The 20950-nt window shown below is 45.2% G+C and overlaps 1 long non-coding RNA gene across 1 annotated transcript in view; it reads left to right on the top strand.

The window, feature by feature from the left end:
* LOC123944894 overlaps positions 1–20950 on the top strand; it is a 45969-nt gene that overhangs the window by 15328 nt on the left and 9691 nt on the right. Inside the window, exon 2 of the long non-coding RNA XR_006818860.1 lies at positions 1124–1254. This is a non-coding gene — a long non-coding RNA (uncharacterized LOC123944894). The remainder of the gene's footprint in view (positions 1–1123; positions 1255–20950) is intronic.

The following is a 20950-nucleotide window of genomic DNA, read 5'->3' on the forward strand; positions in this document are numbered from 1 at the left end:
TTTTTGAGTTCCCCAAAAGGCAGGTCTGCATGAGGACTTGGTGTAGCTAGTGAGAGTCCAGGGTGCAGAAGTGAAGAATGGGATACCGAGGAGCAGGGAGGAGGAGGAGGCAAAGCAAGAATGCAGGAAAGGTGACTGGCTGCCCCTACCATTGCCTGAGAGGTCACGTGACCTCCATTTCCGGGACTCGCTAGAGAGAGCAGAAATGGCTGTATCCATTTCACCTCCCCACCATGAGTCCAAAGGTTGGGCCGTGGACATGAACTCCCCTGTACTTCCAAGGTTGTGCTTGCAAGGACGCTAAGCACTAAGGGCAAAGGCATAGCTCCGGAGGCGGGAGGCATGGGCTTGGGATGTGAGATGTGGTCAGGTGGCCCCTGTGTGAAGCTGACTGGAGTCTAGGCAGACATACTCCTCTCAGTGGTTGTTGGAGTGAAATCACTAAGCAGGAGGCATCTGAGGTAGAGTACCTAAAAAATATCTGGAAGAACCTGTATGGAAAGACATGCAGTCACTCCTTAGTGGCTTCATCTTGTCCCTGAAGCTCTGACCTTTATGAAGGTGCTTTTTCTTTACAGCCTGGATTCAAATGCTGGCTCTGCCACTAACTGGCTCCATGACCTTGAGCAAATCACTTAATCTCTCTGAACTTCAATTTTTCTCACCTGTGAATTTGACCTAAAAATGGCACCCAGCCCAGTGCGTTGTGGGGAAGATTAAATGAGTCATGACCAGTCGAGTGCTTAACACAGTTCTTGACATATATTAAGTGTTCAACTAAAGTTAGCTTTTATTAGAGTGTTTCACCGTTTTTGAGGAAATCTGTGCAAGACCCGCATGTTAATACCTGTGACATACTGTATTTTCCTAGACTGGAATAGTATTTCCTAGAATACAACAGTATTTTTGGACCTTCCATACTTTTCAGACCATGCCACTCTGCCCACTGAGAGTCTGTGTCTTTCCTCTGAATCTGGGTGGACACTTGGAACTGTTCTGACCAACGGAGCGTGGCAGAAATGATGCCATGTGACAAATGCATAGGTTCGAAAAAGGATACAGCTTTTGTCTTGCAGTACTCCCTCTCTCATTCTTTCTCTCTCTCCCTCTCTCTCTCCATCAGGATACTTGCCCTGGAAACCTAACCACCATGTTGTGCAGAAGCTCAAACCACTTGGAGAAGTCCTATCAGGTTCTGCAGCCAATTGTCCCAGCGAAGGACGTTGCCAACAGCCAGCATCAACCACCAACCACGTGAGTAGACAAGACTTTAGATGGTTCTCGTCGTCATCTTTGGAGTTTTCCAGCTGAGGCCCCAGACATGATGCATAAGAGACAGACCATCCCCTTGTGCCCTGTCCCAATTCATGAACCCAACCCCAAATAAGAAATAAAAATTGTTGTTTTAAACTATAAATTTCTGGGGTAGTTTCATAGCAGTGGAGAATGATTGACCAACCAAACTTCCATGCAAGTCCCCTTTTAGCCTTTGTTTCCCAGATTAAAGAGTGCTTGCTTATGAAACCTGTCTTTACACAGGAGAGTACCCTCCCTAGAATTCCTGTGTCCTGCCTCTTGACTTGTGGGACACTAGTTCTCGAAGAACCCTGAGGACAAGATCTGTGGGAACACCTCTGAGTTTGCAGCAGAAGCATGGAGCAGGGTCAGCGGGTCCTGGAAAGGAGAAAGAATCAGAATTGAGGAGGGGAAAAGGAGTCAGAAAGAAAAAGAGGGGGCAGATAATGGAGGAGAGGGGTATATGGCTGAGGGGAGCCTGGGATTGCCAGCCATATTGCTGACTCACTCCCAGGTAGGCCCTGGATGACCCTCTCTGCAGGAACTTGATGAGTCCTACACACCACCAGACAGGGTGTAGGAGGGCATCTGCCCCTCTTACTCAAGGCTGGGGATGCCAGCTGGGGATGGTCAGATCTAACTGGTTGAACCACCACTTCCTGTCAGGCTCTGTGCCGGGCTCTGGGAATATGAGATGCTCCAAGCCCCGCCCTTAAGGAGTCAGAGTCCATTTGGGAAACAGAGTTAATAAACAGTTCAGTCTCTCAGCATTTTTTCCAAGGGGGACCTTAGCTACTAAATATGGAGGCGGAAGTCCTGGAGTATAAAGTGTGGGGTGAGAGGTGGGTGGATAGAAGGCAGAACCTGACCGCTGCATGGATTTAATTAAAACAAAAATTCTGCTTTTTATTTTGAAAGCACTTAGTTGATGTTTATTTAGCATCTAGGACTGATTGGATGGTTCAGTCTAGAGACTCTGGTAAATAACATGAAAATATTTCCAAATTGAGTATATTTTGAGTCTAATCATTGGACTTTAGTTGGTACATTTTTAAAGGGACTGAAACCAGCTCAAACTAGCTTGAGGAGAAACGGAGTGTATTGGTAGATGTTCAGATACATTCATCGAGACTAGGTTTTTCTCTATCTCTAGAGTCTGCCTTCCACCCTGTTGGTTTCAGACTCACATTCCCTAAGGTGGTTCTAACTCCTTCAAGCTCTCCCCTCATCATGGCAAGATGGCTGCACAGTGCCCGTCCCTCATCCTCTCAGAGTCCTCCTCCTCTAACCCAGCACACCTAGCAGAAGTTTCTGGTTGGGTTTGTGTCCAACCCTGAAACCTTCATGGTGGCCAGAGTAGGACTGACTGACTGGCTCAGGCCCACAGCATTTGCCTAACTATGGAGCTGGAATGGTAGAGATGAGGAGACCCCACCAAACCCACATGGATTAAGAGTTAGGGAGATTTGGATCTCCACACAAAAATTGGGACTTTCAGCAGAAAAAAGGGAATGAGTGCTGGGGAATAAAATTAGACAGCCCTATAATGGTCCAGAGACAGTGAGACCATGGGCATCTCAGGGGCAGAAGGAGGAATTTGAGCCCATGAGGAGAGTTAGGCCAACATGGTTCTGGAGTCCAGTTCAAATTGGCCTGCCCTGCTGTGACAGGCTTACTGGTCACCTAATATGTACACATGTATGTATTTCCCTTCCCTTTGTAGAGTGTGCCAGTCATGGGGGTATGTCACTCCTGTCTTAAATAAAGAACTTCTATTTAGCTGCAAGGAGTTCAGTTAGCTTTGGAGCTAAAGCCGTGTGCTTCCAGGGCACCCCCCGCCCCCAGCCAATAAGCAGGACCATTTCTGCCCAGCACAGAAGGCTTCCGAGGGGAGCTCGTTGCTCTGGATCTCCCTGTTGAGTTGAGTTGGCTGAGACTTTGTCAGATATGCTGTGCCATCTGAGGCCTAATCCCTGAATCACTGGGTAGAAGGTCTTCCGCTGACTAGTGTCTTTGGTGGTATCTTTCTGCATTGCCGGCATACTTCCTTATAATTCCTACTCTGATAAATACAGATCTTAAAAATGAAAATATTAGAAAGTTTTAAAAAGAGCTTGGCTGTTGTCTTCGTTCATGCTGCTACAACAAAATATTGTAGACTCAGTGTCTGTAGAAACAACAGAAATTTCTCTTTTATGGCTCTAGAGCCTGGAAATCCAAGATAAGGTGCTGGAAGGTATGTCTGGTGAGGGCCGGTGACCCAGTTCATAGATCGCTGTTTTCAAGTTGTGTCCTCATATGGGAGAGGGGATGAGAGATCTCTCTGGGGTCTCTTTTATTAGGCCGTGAATCCCGTTGATGAGGGCTCCACCTTCATGACCTAACCACCTCCCAAAGGCCTTACTTCCAAATACCGTCACAGTGGGGATTAGGTTCCCACATAGGAATTTTGCAAAGAAACAAACTTTCACTGGATGGCAACTGTCTTTAAGTGGCACCTCTTTACAAGAGCTCAAACAACCCTGAAAACCCAGCTTTGTTCAGTGTTTTAAATAACATTTCATAAAAAAGCGACGCATACATGGAAAGGTGCCCAGAATATAAATGCATAAGATCAATGAATTACCACAAAACAAAACACTACTCTACTCAACCATCCAGGTCAAGGAAAAAAAAATGTTCTCACCCTAAATGTCCCTTGCCTCCCCCCTGCCCATCATCCATCCCTTCTCAAAATGCTTGACAAGTTTCACATTCTAAATTTAGTACAGGAAATAGATTTGTCCAACACTTTAGTCAATGGACGGATGGAGTAGAAAAGGTAGAGAGAAACTTTCTTTTAATTTTTGTTTGTTGGCTTTAAACCGAAAGACTAAGTTTTATCTTTAAGATGTTGATCCAAGAACATTTCTCAGGCACTGGACAAGGAAGGGGGGAGGGGGAGAGGCAGAAGCTAAATTCTGTTCTATCCTTGTTCAGGAGTCTAATCTTGATAAGCAAAGAATGTAATTAAAATGGATTACAGACTATTAAACACAAACAAGAACAAAATGATTGCAGTGTGTGCAAGCCAGTAATTAAAGCCTTAAAAGAGGAAAAAGTCACCATCACTTAAAATGTTTATTTGTCAAGGTTAGTAACAAATATTGACATGAGAGCTTTTTTCTTTTATTTTCTTCCTAGCAGCAGGCTCTCAGCAATTAGTGGTGCATATTCCAGAATCAATATGGTCTTGTGTCCGAAGCAGTAAGCCCCATACATTTTTAAATTAGTCGGTGTAATAGCAGACTGGCTCCATAGAGCAGATCTGCTTGGCAGCATCATTCAATTATCACTCATTACAAGACAAAGAGAAGCATGTCAGGAATCACATCTCCTTAAATTGGTTTCATCTCAAAGATATACTCTTTATGAGGACCATCAGGGAGAGACTTCTTAATGGCAACGGATTTTCTGTTTTACCTCTGCTGTTGCAAAACTTGACTCTGTAAGATGGAATGTTTCTTAAAAGTATAGTTTCAGTGATGAAAGCCTGGGCTCTGGGGTCAGGCTACCTGGATTCAAATCACAGCTCTGTCACTTTCTAACTGTATGACTTTGGGCAAGTTATTCCACCTCTCTCTCTTAGTTTTCTCATCTGTAAAATGACAATCATAATCATATCTACTTTATAAGGTATGTTGAAGAGTAAATGAGATAATATATGCACAGGCCTTGGTATGCAGTAGGAGCTCATGCTGTGTTAGCTGCCAAAGCCCGGGGGCTTTGCTCAATGAACTTCATTTCTCATTCATGTGTCTATGGAGGAGGAAGGAAGAGGGGGCTGTGTTGCATATAGCAATAGGGACCCACTACTTGGTAACTATACCAGAAGGAACAGGGCGCCTGGGTGGCTTAGTAGTTAAGCCTCTGCCTTCAGCTCAGGTCATGATCACAGGGTGCTGGGATCGAGTCCCACATCGGGCTCTCTACTCAGCAGGGAGCCTGCTTACCCCTCTCTCTCTGCCTGCGTCTCTGTCTACTTGTGATGGCTCTCTCTCTCTGTCAAATAAATAAATAAAATCTTTAAAAAAAAGAAGGAACATGCAGCAGTAGTCTTGAGAAGAGATAGTAAAAACGCACTCAGAAGTGATACCTGTGATTTCTAATACGTCTCCTTATTCAGAATATGTCTACTGAGTGCCAAGGAGGCTGGGGAATGTTAGGGGTAAAATATTTAATGAGTTTCTGCCATACGTATTATCATTGTCATCATTATTAATGTTTTAAGTTCCGTATGAGATTTACAACATGAAATTTAGAGAATACATTTGACCTGCGATATGACCAAGTCCCCTGATAATTCGCTCATTCAATAGCTGTTCATTAAATACTTATAATGAGCTGATACTGTTCTAGGTGTGGGAGGCTGGGATAAATTTGATCAGAGGAAGACCTTCGCCCCATAGAGCTTCTAGTACAAAAACGATATAACCAAGTCTGAAACTAGGTAAGATCCAATGGCATTAGGTTCTAGCAATGTGTGTCAGGGGTGCAGGGGTGGAGTGGAAGTAGCGTTTGTGCTGACAACTGAATGACAAGATGGAGGCAGCCAGAGGGAGACCTGGAGGAAGAGTTCCTCAGGCAGAGGAAAACCAGTAGGTTTCAAGAGTTGTAAACAAGGGGCACCTGGGTGGCTCAATGGGTTAAAGCCTCTGCCTTCAGCTCAGGTCGTGATCCCAGGGTCCTAGGATCGAGCCCCGCATTGGGCTCTCTGCTCAGCAGGGAGCCTGCTTCCTCCTCTCTCTCTCTGCCTACTTGTGATCTCTGTCTATCAAATAAATCAATAACATCTTTAAAAAAAAGAGTTGTAAACAGGGACAGTGTAGCTGGAAGATGGAGAGCGAGGGAGAGGTGACAGGAGAGGAGGTGACAGGAGGTAGCAGAGCTGGCTCATGTTCGTCCTCACAGGCCAAGGGAAGTGGGTTTGAATTCAGATGAAACGAGGTGGGAAGCTGTGGGAGGCAAGAATGGAAGGAGGTTGAGAATGGGAGAAGGTAGACCACTGAGAAGTCTCCTGAGTCGCCCAGGAGAGAGGTTGTGGTGGCTTGGATTAGTTTGAGGACAATAGAGAGAAGCGGTGAGGTTTGTGGCACGTTTTGGAGGCAAAGCTGGATGATAATGGACTTGGCTTCTTGAAGGGCCCTCCCTTAGCACTTTCTGCCTAGATCAGCCCTGCTGAGAATCCACTGAAACATTCCATCCTTGGATGGCCATGGAAAGATGATACCTCTGAACCCTTTCACCTCTCAGACACCTCCCGTAGGTTCTGGGACAAAAATTTTAACAGGGTCTTTGAAAGTCCCACCTCACAGTGAAAAACAGTTAAGGTCAGTGCTTTTTGAATGAATGAAGACATCTAGTGCCAGTCTCTCATTTTGCTAGGCTTACAGCCCAAGGCCATCCTACCAGGAAATCTAGCAGTTAGGGCTGCATGTGGATTAGAGTCATCTCTGCAGTCGAATGCCTCTTGAAGGTTTCTATCCTGTCCAACAGAGCACTGGTTTTATTGGGGAGGGAGATCAGCATCCTAGGCAGGGCCCTGACCTGGAGGCCAGGAGTCCTGGCAATGGTTGCCACCCACTCCCACCTGCCGTGGGCTTGGACAGCGTACCTAGCTTCCCTGGCACAGCTCATGCTCCTGGTTCTTTTCAGTGCTAAGCACAGGGCCTATGGAGACACATAAAACAGAAGTTCTTGCCTTAACTCATCTACAGGGAGTTAGCGTAAATGACCCTTAGCATTTCATCTAGTACTGACCCCTGTGATTTTCCCAATATTGTGAGATCTCCCCTATCCAGCTTCCTAAGAGGTAATTAGTGGAGCCTGGAATGCCTGTTTGGTTTTGTAGACCTGGAGGCTGGTTCTTACAATAGCAATGCACCCATCCAAGCAGTAAAATACCTCTGGGACCCATGTGTTTGAGTTTGTACCTCTGTAAGTTTATAAATAACCTCCCCTCTCTAGGGGAGTTAATATCTGTATATTAATGAGTTCAATATCTGTAAAGCCTTGCCAAGCAGGGTTCAGGAAGTTGGGTGTTTCTATGAATCACGAGACACCTCATGTTTATCAGGAGCGATCTTTTTGGATCACCAAGGTAAGGGACAGCAGCTTGGTTCTGCCGTGAGCCAACAACGCTGAGATGGGGTTGGCTAAAGCCTAGCATCACTGGATGTGCAGGGACATGTGCTGACAAGAGGTTACCCTTGGGTGCTGGTCAGGCCAAGGCCAGGTCCAGAAGGTAGGCTCAGGCCAAGGGAGACGTGAGCTGCATTCCAGATTTCTTGGAGGGAGTTCTTGTGCAGGAATGCACACCCGGTGGGAAGAGAAGGAGGACAGGGGAGCAGATTGGGCACAAGACGGAGCCTGAGAATGAGAGATTTATATCACCTGTAACATGGGCACCAAAACACAATCATCATAGGGTTCTTATGAAGATCAGAGGAATGCAGGATGCTACAAGTCACAGAATATCCAAGTAAAAAGGATTTATTTAACATGGCTAGAATTTCACGGGTAGGGCCATTCCAGCATTGTTCATTAGCTCAATAATAGTGTTAATGGCTCAGGCTCTTCCCACATTTCTGTTCTGACATCTTATTTTTATTTATTTATTTTTTATATTTCTTTTCAGTGTTCCAGAATTCATTATTTATGCACCACACCCAGTGCGCCATGCAATATGTGGCCCCTATAATACCCACCACCAGGCTCACCCAACTCCCACATCCCCTCCCCTCCCAAACCCTCAGATTATTTTTCATAGTCCACAGTCTCTCATGGTTCATCTCCCCCTCTAATTTCCCCCAACGCACTTCTCTCCATCTCCCCATGTCCCCCGTGTTAGTCCTTAGGCTCCACAGATAAGCATCTTTGGGATCTTTTGACTATGGACTTAGTTTGCTCCCTCATGCTCACAAGATGGTTGCCACAGTTCCAGTCATTGCATGCAGACATGGCAATACTTGATGAAAGAAACACTCTCTCCTATATGTCACATTTTACTGGGGAGGAAATCTTCCTAGAATCTTTCAGTAGTTTTCTCCTTGGGTTTCACTGGTCAAATTGAGGGTCACAGCTGCAAGAGAGTCTAAGAAATCAGGTTTCTGGCCTTTTCAGCCTTTCAGTGGGAGGTGGTTATGCAACCAGGAAGCAGGGGTTGGTAAGGGATGTCTGGAAGGCTAGAGGTCTATCAGGGGACACTGCACTGTGTTTACCACACACAGAACTTAATACATGCTAGTTGTTCTTGCTCCTTATCCTCATATCCTACCATAACCAACCCACCACACTATCTGTTTACTTTCAGTAATTCTAACTTCCATCTCCAGCTGACCCCTCTCCCAAGAGCACAGATAGAGTGTAGCTGATCAGCTACTGAACACCAGTGGGTACATGATTCTTTAGACCCAGAGAGACCATTATGCTGGGCTATAAATATCCCCAGGTATTTGACTTTCTCTCTCCCTTTGGGTGAATCTAAGAACTAGGCGATAATGCCAGGTAGCTTAACCTCAATAAAAAATATCCAGACCTCCCTGGTCTTCCAGCATTAGAGCTATAGGACAGCTAAGTAATGAATATCCCCAGGACAAGCTCACCATCTGGAGAATTCCCACCTGCCAAGGTGACTATTGTGCTCATTATTGAAACCCCACAGAGCAGTAATGAACCATTATCTGGGGAGGTCACACCCCCCCCAGTTAACAACATATATGTCAAATCCTGTTAGGGGCAACTCCAGGGCATCTTTCAGGATCTTTTGTTACAAGGAAATCAGTTCTTTTGGAATGTATCCTGAAACAAGCTAGCTTCAGGCTGAGATTTTAAATGTCATGCTGTGTGTACTTTTAAACTATGCCTTTTAAAGTTATAAAGTAATATAACCATGTTACAGAAAACTTGGGAAACAGGGAAAGGACAAATAAGCTTACCAATAATTCCACCACATCAACACAACCACTATTGTCATTTTGGTGCAACTCCTTCATGTTTTCCTTTTGCTCAAGTGTTTTTACATAGTTATAGTATGTGTATTAAGTTTTCATTTTTAAGATTTCTAAATTTATCTGAGAGAGAGCAGTGCATGAGTGCATGGGTAGAAGGGGAGAGGGAGAGGATCTCCAGCAGACTCCCCACTGGGTGTGGAGCTCCATGTGGGCTCGATCTCATGACCCTGGGATCATGACCTGAGCCGAAACCAAGAGTCAGACACTTAATCGACTGAGCCATCTAGGTGCCCCATGTGCATGCTATTTTTATTCTGCTTTTTCCACTTAAATTTAAGAAGTATTTATTGTGTATGTATTATGGCAGCAGACTAAGTGGTAGATGGTAGGGGTTCAGTGGAGTACAAGACAGGCAGTTACAGACAGTGAAGACTGTGCAATATAAGTGAATAGGAGTATATGGCAAGGATTTGGGGAGAATGGGGAGGCATGGTCTCTGTACAAGGAAGGGTTTTTCCTGGCATGGGCAAGACCCAAGCTGAGCAAGTGTGGTGTTTGAAGAACATGTTACGAGAATAATTCAGGATGTGTGGGAGCTTAGTCTCTCTCAGGGACTGAATTGTGTCCCCTGACCCAAATTCACAGTTGGAAATCCTAAACTCCCATGGTACTATAACCAAAGTTGGGCCTTTAAGGAGCTAACTAAGGTTAACTGTGTTCGTAAGAGCAGGGTTCTTCTCTAGTAAGTCTGAAAGCAAGGGAAAAAAGGAAGAAATTTATTGTAAGGAATTGGCTTCTGTGATTATGGAGACGATTAAGTCTAAAATCTACAACACTGATGTCCTAGTTTGAGTTCAAAGGGTGGAGGCTGCTATGGAACCAGGAAGAGCCAGTGTCCCAGTTCAGATGTCATCAGGCAGGAAAATTGTCTCTTACTCTGGGGAGAGTCAGCCTTTTGTTTTAGACAAGTCTTCAACTGTTTGGATGAGGCCAACCCCATGGTATAAGGGGCAATCTGCTTTTCAGCCCACTGATCTAAATGTTAATCTGATCCAAAAAACACCCTCTGGAATGACCCAGAATATTGTTTGACTAACTACATGAGCACTCCCGAGCCCATAAGATTAACCATTACAGACTCCATAATGAGAAAGGGTAAGAGGAGAGGCTAGGGAGTTTGGCAGTGACCAAAGATCATTATGAGCTTCCCTGCTAGCCAAAATAAGGAGTTTGTACTTGATTCTGAGGTCAAAGGGGTTTTAATAGTTTTAATCAAGGAATATCATGTACAATGTATTCATTTTAAGAACCATCATTGAGGCTGCAGGATAGGAAACACATTCAGGACTACCCTGTATAGTTGGGCAGGTTAGGTAGTATACAACTCTAGTGGAGGTATCATTTCCATCCTGTTCTGCAGGAATAGTCCCTTTAGGAGTTGTGCAGTGTACAACTGAACACATGTGAAGGGGCAGTACTGGAGACAAGGAAATCAGTTAGGAGGCCATGGCCGTACTGTGGGTCTAAGTTTTGCACACAGTCATGATTTGATGGCTTTCTCCTCAGTGATAAACCGTGATTTACCTAACCATTTTCCTGTTGTTTTTAAGTTTAGGTTTTTTAAAAAAGATATTATTTATTTATTTATTTGACAGAGAGATCACAAGTAGGCAGAGAGGCAGTTGGGGGGGGGGGGAGCAGGCTCCCCACTGAGCAGAGAGTCCGATGCAGGGCTCGATCCCAGGACCCCAAGACCATGACCTGAGCCAAAGGCAGAGGCTTAACCCACTGAGCCACCCAGGCACCCCTTTAAGTGTAGTTTTACCGTGGTGGTATTAGATGTAAACAGATTTATCTTGTATTCAAATGCCCCCATGTGACCATATTATTTGTCATTCAGCTGGGACACTTTTGAGAGCAAAGGGATTCTAAGAGACTACAGTGAGAGAACAGGTGTAATCTACAGCTGTCCTGGGCATACGAATGAATGGTCACCTTCCTTCTCCCCTTTCTCTCTGGACTTTAAACCTTGTCTCCAGGGAGTTTGATTCTTGGGAAAATCAGTAGTCAGATGCACACAATGTACTTACCTAGTGTCAAAAAACTTCATTCTCTTTCTGCAGATTGAAACCCTGTGATTTTTGTGCTTTAGCAAAGTAAATTGTACTGTCTACATTTATTTATATTCCTCTCACATCTTTAGGAGCAAGAGAGAGCTGAGAACATTTCATTTTCCTCCCACTAAGTTGCTATGATTTCACTAGGGTTTTTTTTTATTTTTGTTTTTGTTTTTATCTTTGGGTGAACATAGTCCCTCCTGAAGTTTTTAAGGCAAGACTTCCAGGCATAAGAGAGCAAAGAGGAAAGAAAAATGACTGTTTCTCTCCTGTGTTTGGAGAAAAATAGGAAGGAGTAAGTTGCCAAATTATCAAAATTCTCAGTGGTCTTCCTTCTAACTTTAGGAGATTTGCCCTCTGCCCACACCTTTGCTTCTGACCCCAGTGGAGTTATCCAGGAAAAAAAAAAAAATCAGTGGCTTTCAGTTGTATGGCCATTCTTGAATCAGTTAGAGGAGCCAGGGTTTCTTCTGAAACTTGAATGGGCCACTTAAAGGAGCTCCCACTTGGAGAAGAGGAATGCTACTCCAGAAGGATAGTGGCAGCGACTGCTTGAGCCCATCAACATCCATGTCTAAACTTCTTTCTGGACAGCTATACTGCATTTCCCGTCCACCCTTGGAGTTAGGGCAACCATGTAACCAAATTCTGGGAAAAGGTATGAAAGTTGAAATGATGACCACCACTGTCAGGCATTACCCATATGCACCTCCCCTAGTAATCCTTGCTCCCCTTCCCCATCTACCTGCTGAAGGGAGAGTACTCTGAGACCTCAGAGCTGGATGAAGCCACAAGATGGAAGGAACCCGGTTCCCTGGATGACCGTGTGGAGTAGAATGCCGCATACCTGCTCCACACGGGAACTATATGTTAGTGAGAAGTAACTTAACTACATTGAGTAACTGACGTAGGGGGAGCTCTTTGTTCAGGAGAGGTCTGCCTAAGATGGATAGACACACAAGTACCTTGGCTGTTACTCAGCCAGAGAGATAGGAGAACGATGATAACAAGGAGGATTGCATGAATGAATATTTACTAGGGCTATCCCCATGTACCCATTTCACTACCTATCAGGAAAGAGTGACTTAGTATAGAAGTCTCCAACCACAGTTGCCCATGGCATCTGCTTCTTAAGGGAGATTTTTCTCCAGACTAGAAGGACTTTTTTTCAGCAAATTTCTTGGTGAGGCTTTGGTGGTGAAAAGATAGTCCTTAGCATGCAACCTCAAAAGGCATGACATTAGGAGAACTAAAATTCCTCTCTTAAAAAAAAAAAATAAATATATGTTTATCTCTCTCTCTCTCTACACACACACACACACACACACACACACACACACACACTTATCTGTCTATCTATCTATCTATTATCTATCTATATGGTTTGGGGAGAGCACTGGAGAAGAATGTGTTGGGAGGGTCACAGCACTGATTGAGACAGCAGGGCCGGGCCAAGCAGAGAAAGGCTAGGGGTTCCTGGGGAAACCCCTAGGGTGGGTGGGTGGGCAGGGGCTTTTTAGGAAAGATTTCTGATGGACCATGTTTCAGGTATTTGCTGTGTCTGCTACAGCAGAAGACCCTGGGATGCCCCCACCCCCCGCCCAAATGGCCAGACTCCTTCCCCTCAGTATACCAGAAAGAGTAACTCTTGGGACTGGTGGGGACCTTGAGGTTCTTTTTTTTTTTTTTTTTTTGACAGAGAGAGATCACAAGCAGATAGAGAGGCAGGCAGATTGAGAGAGAGAGGGAAGCAGGCTCCCCGCCAAGCAGAGAGCCTGATGCGGGACTCGATCCCAGGACCCTGAAATCACGACCCGAGCCGAAGGCAGCGGCTTAACCCACTGAGCCACCCAGGCGCCCCGGACCTTGAGGTTCTATCAAGAAGATAAAATAGGTTATATAAAGAAATATCAAGCTACTTTCCAACTAGGTAGGAAGTCCCTTCTTTCTACAAAACCATTCCAAATAGAAGTGTTTGCCAGCATACCAGCTGGGCTTATGTATGGGGAGGGCCACTGAAAGGCACAGTGGTTAATGGGATGGACTCCATCTGGTAAAGGTCACTGTTGGCCAGGGGTCAGGAAGCTCCATTAGGCTGGGAATTCAGTGCATGTTCACTGCATGCTGTCCTTGAGAGCAATTAATGGCTTTCTAAATAGGTGGGAGGAAGGATTAGGGTTCGGGTTGTCTGCTGGTCTTGTCACAAGGATGTGGAAGACATCATCTTGATTGAAATTCAGTCAGGCCTTTTCATTCTTGGCCCTCTACCCAAGCAGGGCATGAACTGGGCCAAGGTGTTAATGCAGTCTGGGCACAAGCTGGTGCCCAGCCACCCACCTCCTCTCTGACTCACTGGCTGCAGTGCCCTCCAGATGACCCCTTCGCACTCTCCCCAAATGTCCGCAGCTCACCCTTGGCACTTTGCCTGCTTGAGAGGAAAATTCCTGTAATAATCAGTTGAAGATCACAACTCATAAAGAATAAGAACCACTGACTACAGTACTTTTCCTGCCCCATTTGGGACATCCCAGGTGCCCATAACTTCCTGAATGAGCTGTCTGCTCAGTGACCATCCACAGAGCCCCAGCACAGATGCTGGCACTTAATGCGTGTTCCACCAATTACATCTGCTCCTCCTCCTCCTCCCACCATTCCTGTTGCCATCCCTACCACCGTTGTCACTGCTACACCCAGCTCTTCCTAGGACCGGGCCTACCGCAGATGTAGTGGTTAATTCTATTCCCTCCTGCCAGTGTGTCAGTATATCTTAGCCCTGAGGAAAGCCAGATGCCCTAAGAATGGTCATGATGCCCAAGTGAAGCCTACTACAGTAACAGGGCTCAGACTGTTGGGGAAGCATCCAGCCTCCACTGTCCATAGTTAAAGATGGCTAGAGGGTTCTGCCTATACACAGAGCAGCCATGGCGATCAAGAATCCATTTTGTTTGCTGGAATCTCCACACTTTTCCTCCTTAGCCACTTCTTCATTTGTCTCGAATGAGCATTCTTCCTGAGGGGGGCACCACAGCCATCTGCCCAGGGCCCAGAGCAGTAGCACCCGCTGCTTAAGTGCTGTGAAGGGGCTGGAGCTTTAGCTTTGCGGGCTGCTCTGACAGGGCCTTGGGCTGACCTTGGTAGTCTCATGGCCCAGGGTCTTATCCTTAGGATTGCGTTTCCAGGGAATCCAAGTTACTTAAGGTCTCTGACCTCGCTTTCCTAATCTGTAAATGGGGTTGGCGATTCATACCTGGTAAGACTGTCCTAAGGAAAAATTGAGATCATGTATGCCAAGTACTTGCCCAGTGCCTGGGACTACCTATGCTAGACTAACGCTGAGCCAAGGTAGAAGTCATAATGATGACGGGGATAGTTACTCCAAACTGTATTAAACTCAGGCAGGACTGATTCTGCCCAGCTCATAAGATGCTGACCACCTGACAAACTGGAGTGATGAAGGTAGGAAATACGTCTGCCAGATAATGTAGAATATCCAAGTCCTGCAGCATCTTTACCACTACAGGGAACACTGAAAATCTGTATGGGGAGCTCAGTGGGTGTGCTATCCATGCACAGAGGATCAGCACATCTTTATGGGGAATGATGAAAAACCACTTTCTAGCCCAAAGCTACCAACTCCATTGCACGGATATCAGGATATCAGTGCTGACCAGCCAGTGGCATATAGTCTGGCTAAGGCCCTTTCCTTACTGGTTAGTTCTAGACCTTATGGAAATGTTGTCCTTCCATGAGAGCATCCTTCCTTCAGCCTTCCCAGGTGCTGTCTGTGTTGAGTGTCCTCCTGCTCGGTGATATGTAGGTGCTGAGAAATCTCCAAGGCTGCCCCACTTGTACTGATTGTTTCTAGGCCCTTGGGGCAGTACATTTATAGACTGTGCCTTGAAGTGAGGCGTCTCCTGCAGGTGGCAGTTAACCCTGTTTGATATGGGCTTTTAGAATATTCATTCTTAGAGATTAAATTATTTTTTCCCCTATGAGCCCAAATTCTGTGGGCTCTTGACTCGAGAGCTCTGCATACTGAATATAGGATCCCAGGGCAGCTATTCTCATTCTTTTGGATGTGGAGGTGGTTCTTTGCCCCAGGAAGGCAAAGGGAAGTGCTGGCTATTATGGGATTGGGACTTTGACCTTCCTCACCTTTTATGACATGCATTCTCCATCTTAAATACTTCAGGGTTTTCTTGGCTATCTTTGTCTCTAAAATCTCTATCTCTAATCTCAACTTCCAGTGGGGTGCTGGAGCTGGTTTGGATGTACTCAGGAGGATTGATTATTAAGCAGTTAGGAAATTTGCAAACTGGCTTTTAAGCCATTGGTAACCTGAAATCAGCTGTGGTAGCTGAATTTACACCACAGAAATTGGCAAATGCCGCATATTGTGTTTTTTTTTTTTTTTCCTTCAGAGAGCAGGTTTACCAGAAGACCACTACATGACCTCCCTCCTAAACTCCAGGATAGCCAGCAACCTAGTGGACATCTCTACATAGTTAACCCATAAACACATCAAACTCAAGGACTCCAAATTGAACTCAGTTCCCCCCCCCTCACCCCGACCCCACTCTCAGCCTCTTCTGTTTTCTTTCTTCCTCAGTGGCACCAACAGAGACCAAGGGCCAGGGAATTTAGAATACAAAGGGGATGAGTCAAGAGTGTAGGCAGAGGGGTGAATTCAAGGACAAAAGAACTCCCCCTTCTCTGTAACCGAGGCAAGAAGGACAGCAAGGCTGGATCCACATGTTAATCTGTGTGAGTACATATGTAAGTGCTCTGATGCTTGAAGGCAAAACTTCCCTTTCTATTGATAAAGTAAAGGTAGGGATAATTTCATCTCTGAGGGGAAGGTGTAAAGTAATGCTTCAGCAATCACTTAATAGGGGCAGGGAATATCTGAAAAGGATTAATTCATTCTTGCAATAGATATCTGACTAAATCTGTAATATGAGTATTTTCTCTTTTTTCCTTTAAGATTCTAGTTGCTATTTTAGTTCAACCTAGTTCTGCTAAGAGAAGACAGGGAAAGGTTTGAGAATCTGTTTAGTGTGGCTTACAGATGTCCCTGAGATAGGACACAGTGCACTCCTGGAATGGGGGACAGGGATAGAAGTTATAGAAACAGAAGTTGCAGAGGATGGGGAGATCTCAGGGGGTGCCTCTAGACCAAGTGTTACAGCCATTCTTTCAACACTGTCCTTGCTTTGAAGAGCTTGCTCATCTTTGTGTCTTCCTTTGTTTCACTCTCCCCGTTTATGTGTAAAACCCACATTGTTCATCAACTGCAGTACTTGCCTCACTGAACCGGCAAGTACCCTGGAGTCTTTTCAGCAGCCACTACTGCCAGGCAGCTTTGAGAGTCCCATGAGGAACCTTGAAGCAGCTAACCCAACCATACTCTACATCCCTGTTTGCCCTTTCTCCTCTTGGCCATCTTAGCTCCTTAGTGCTGTTTCCCTCATGTCCCACCATGATCATCACTGATCTTGATACTTTGCCATTTATCATGGTAAACATCACACTTCCCTGGCATCCTCAACTTCCATGTCTTGTGCCTTAGTTCAACAGGCTTTTACAAGGACATTCCTTGCCCTATAGCCATCTACTATACAAGAGTCCTTTCTTTTTTTTTTTTTAATTTAAAGTTATTTATTTATTTTCAGCGTAAAAGTACTCATTGTTTTTGCACCACACCCAGTGCTCCATGCAATACGTGCCCTCTCTATTACCCTCCACCTGGTTCCCCAACCTCCCACCCCCACCCCTTCAAGAGTCCTTTCTTGTACAAGTCCCATCTGGAGGTGGGCTTGGTCTTCCATTAGGTGTGGGTTCCATGCTGCATTTTTGTTTCTGCTCTTGTGGAAGCTTCTGCCTCCCTCCCCTGAAACTCACACCCCCACCAACTTCTACAGGCTTCCTGGCCACTCCCCCAATTCTTCAGTCTCTTGGCAGCTGGATCTTGTTTTTCCTTTCTACCAGATGCCATCATTCTGAATGCCATTAACCACCCAGTACCCTGGCCCCAATCTTAATAACCTCCACCTCCCTCTACTTAAGCCACTCTCCCCTTTCTCTCCCCCAGATCTTATTATTTCTTGAACTGCTTTCAAAGTCTAAAACTCTAGAATCCCTCACTCTGAACACAGTCTCTTGTCCTTCCCCTTCTTGGAATCTAAATATGTGTACTCTTTGACCTCCAAGAGATCCCTAAGTAGCTTGTTTACTGTATTTTCTCACACCCATCTCTGGCCCTGCATGCTTCTCCCTCTAGCCTAGAACATAGCGTATATACCATTTATCCCTACTGGATATACACTAAAACAATAGGCATGTTACATGCCCATTGTGCAGTCTGTTAGAAAGTCCCAATGCTGTGTTGACCTTCAATTCTACTACCTGCTGGTATTCTATAGAATTCAAATCTATTCCTTGTTGTCAAATGCCACATCTAAATCAATGCTTCCATCTGGCCTCTACCAAAGCTGTACTGACACAGATGGGCACCCCCACCTAGCACCACACCAGCCAAGTGGAATGTTAGGACCACTCAACAGTCTGTTGTCCTTCTATCTCCCTCACTGGCTATGCCATACCTTCCCCCATTCCCTTCAAATCACCTTTCCATCCCTGTTCTCTCTGCCTCTGCTATCATCCCCCTAGATCTACTTTCCGTGTTTTACTGGTCGTTTGGCTGTACAGCTAGTGACCACATTTCCCAGCCTTCTTGCATGTAAGGGTGACCATGTGACTAAGTTCTCTGTAATAGGTGTTGAACAAAAACAAGATGTGTAAGTTCTTTTCTTAAAGATCTCACCCTAGACTTGCTCATCCATTTTCTTCCCATGGGCTGGTTATAGCCTTGGGAGCCACATGCTGAGGATGGCAGTGTTACCTTGCTGGCCTGGGTCTCAGGGTGATTTTGTGATGCAGAGCCTGCCTACTCTTCCTGGACCATCTCATGAGAGGAAAATAAAGTGCTGTCTTATCAGAGCCACTAAATACTGTGGTCTCTTTGTTATAGCGGCTTAGCCTTATTGCCTACTCACCTACTTATTTATCTGTACCCTTTTTTTGCCTCCTCATCAGTGTCAGAGGTTGAGATGTACCTCTATTTGCTAAGGATAATTCCCAACCCCTCCACAATGTGCTTCTCCATTTACCCAAAGGCTTTGCTTCAGCAAGTCTCTCCTCTCTCTTCTAAATCTCTACATGTTCTCTTTCTTTTAGCTATGTTCTCTCAACCTGCACATTCTGTCCATCACATTGCTCACACCTCAAAGAAAACCTTTTGTGACCTTCCTATGCCTTCTACCCACAGCCTTCTCTCTCCCCATTGCTTCTTGACAAAGATTCTTAGAAAGACAAAGAAGTAGTGGATGCTTACTGTTTTTACTTCCTTATTTCTCATTTCTGACACAGCTCCCTGAAATCTGGCTTTCATTTTCACCATTCTGTTGGAACTGCTTTTGCTAAATCTACCCATTGTCTCCATAGTTTTAAACCCAAAGAAGGGTTTTCCAGTCCAGTTCCTGCTTGTTCTCTCAGCTATCACTAACACTTAGGACCACACATCATTGGAATGGCCCACCTCTCTAGCTTATGTTCGGGCTCCTTCCTTGATCCAGTGCCCACTCTAAGCATGGGTGTTGCACTCAAGGGTTCCGTTCTTGTCTTCTCCCTCTACATGCTTGACTTGGATAAGCCAGTGGTTCCCTTTTAATCTTGACTACCAGGATGACATACCAAATCATACTTTCACTTTAATCTTTCTCCTGAACTTTGACTTATGTATCCAACTGCTGACTTCACATCTTGGACATCCCATGACACCTTCCACTCAATCTGTCCAAAACTGAGACTCTTCCTCCTTTATGAAACTGTCTCTTCTTCTACTTCTTCTCTCTGTTGGCTAGTGGCACAACCATTCTCCCAGTCACCCACCCTGGACTTGAAAGTTTTCATGGATCTTCCCTTGCCCTTCACAACTACTCAAAAATTAATTCTTGCTCCTTTAGTTTCATAGATACTCCCCAAATCTACCTAGTCCTTTCCACTCTAGCTGAGGCCACACTTAGCAATTGCAGCAATATCTTACTGGCCTTCCTGCCTTTAGGTTTGCTTGTCTTGCTCCCCTTTCCACATTGCTGCCAAAATTGTCCTTCTTGAGTACAGGCTTTTACCATGTCTTTAAGCTCCATGCATTCAAGGTCCTCCCTGTGCACCTTTAAAAGGCTCTAGCTCCTCTGTCTCCACTGTACCCTCTCTACTATGGAAACTGAACTGCCTGTGCTTTTCTCTGTTTAACTGTAAACCTGCCTGTTTTCCTGTATTCATTGGGCTGCTGTTACTCTTCATCCAGACTCTGCATCATTCCCTCTAGCACTGGTTGGCCAAGTTCCCCTCCTCCCTACTTAGTGCTCCTAAAACTCCCTGTGTGTGCCTCTATTGAGCACTTCCCATAATATTGTGAAATACATATTCTATTGATCTGTAGTAAATATTTGTATTTCCTTTTGGAAATAAAAAAAAAAACCCTCTTCTGATACTTGGTACATCCCCGTTTCTTATAAGCCCTAATTCCCAGTACAGAATCAGAAAATGCCAGATACACATTAACCCAATCTTCCTTTTGTTAAAGTGAGGGCTCCTGACTTGTCTCCTCCAGTATATACCCTTCTCTCAGCTTGACCCGCAAATTCATAGCACAGAGAGGTGGGGACCCCATGCTTATGAGGATGGCTACAGCAGTGGCACCTGTTCCGGGGCCACAACTGGGATCTTGCATTGGTGACACCAGTAGTTCAAGCTGGAGCATACTTTCAAGCTTTGGTCCTATGCTCTGCTCCAGTCTGTAAGGCTTTCAATATTCTTTTAATAAGTTCCTTTTCTACTTAACTTAGTCAGAACTGAGTTCTGTTGCGACTAAGAGCCCTGACTGTATTTTTCCTGTTGAGACTGTGAGCTCCTCAACAGCAGGAGTACCTTCATTGTCTTTGTATCCACAGTCCCAGCATGCAGTGAACATTCAGTAATTGTTTCATTTGCACATAGACTGCCAACAATGTCTAGGCCCAACTCCAGGAGACATTATACACTTGAACACTTTCATCCTTTTGCTTCCAATGAGGCAACAATCACATCAGATAATAATTCTCTCTCTCTCACATACACGGATTCTCCCCTGCCCAAGAAAATATCTATCACCATTACCTCCATTCTCCCACCCCTGCTTCTTCTGTGGGGATGAAGGCTTTTTCTCTGCATGACCCAGACTCATTGGAAGGTAACAGGTGATCTCTTGATTTGCCTGTATCATCTCCCCCTTCCTTATTTTACCTGGGATAGGAAGGTTGAGATGTTCTTCCTTGTGGGCCCTGGCTAATGTATCCCATGCAATATTTATGCTCTGCACGTACCTGAACTTCCCAAGCTGTGCCCTGTTTATGCATTCATGAGCAAGTGCTCAAGATAATGTCATTTCATCAAATGGAGCTGAACCATGGCTCCACTTTATGAGGGATTACAGGCTGTTTTTTC

Source organism: Meles meles, chromosome 6, assembly GCF_922984935.1.
Source record: "Meles meles chromosome 6, mMelMel3.1 paternal haplotype, whole genome shotgun sequence".
Classification (NCBI taxonomy): Eukaryota; Metazoa; Chordata; class Mammalia; order Carnivora; family Mustelidae; genus Meles; species Meles meles.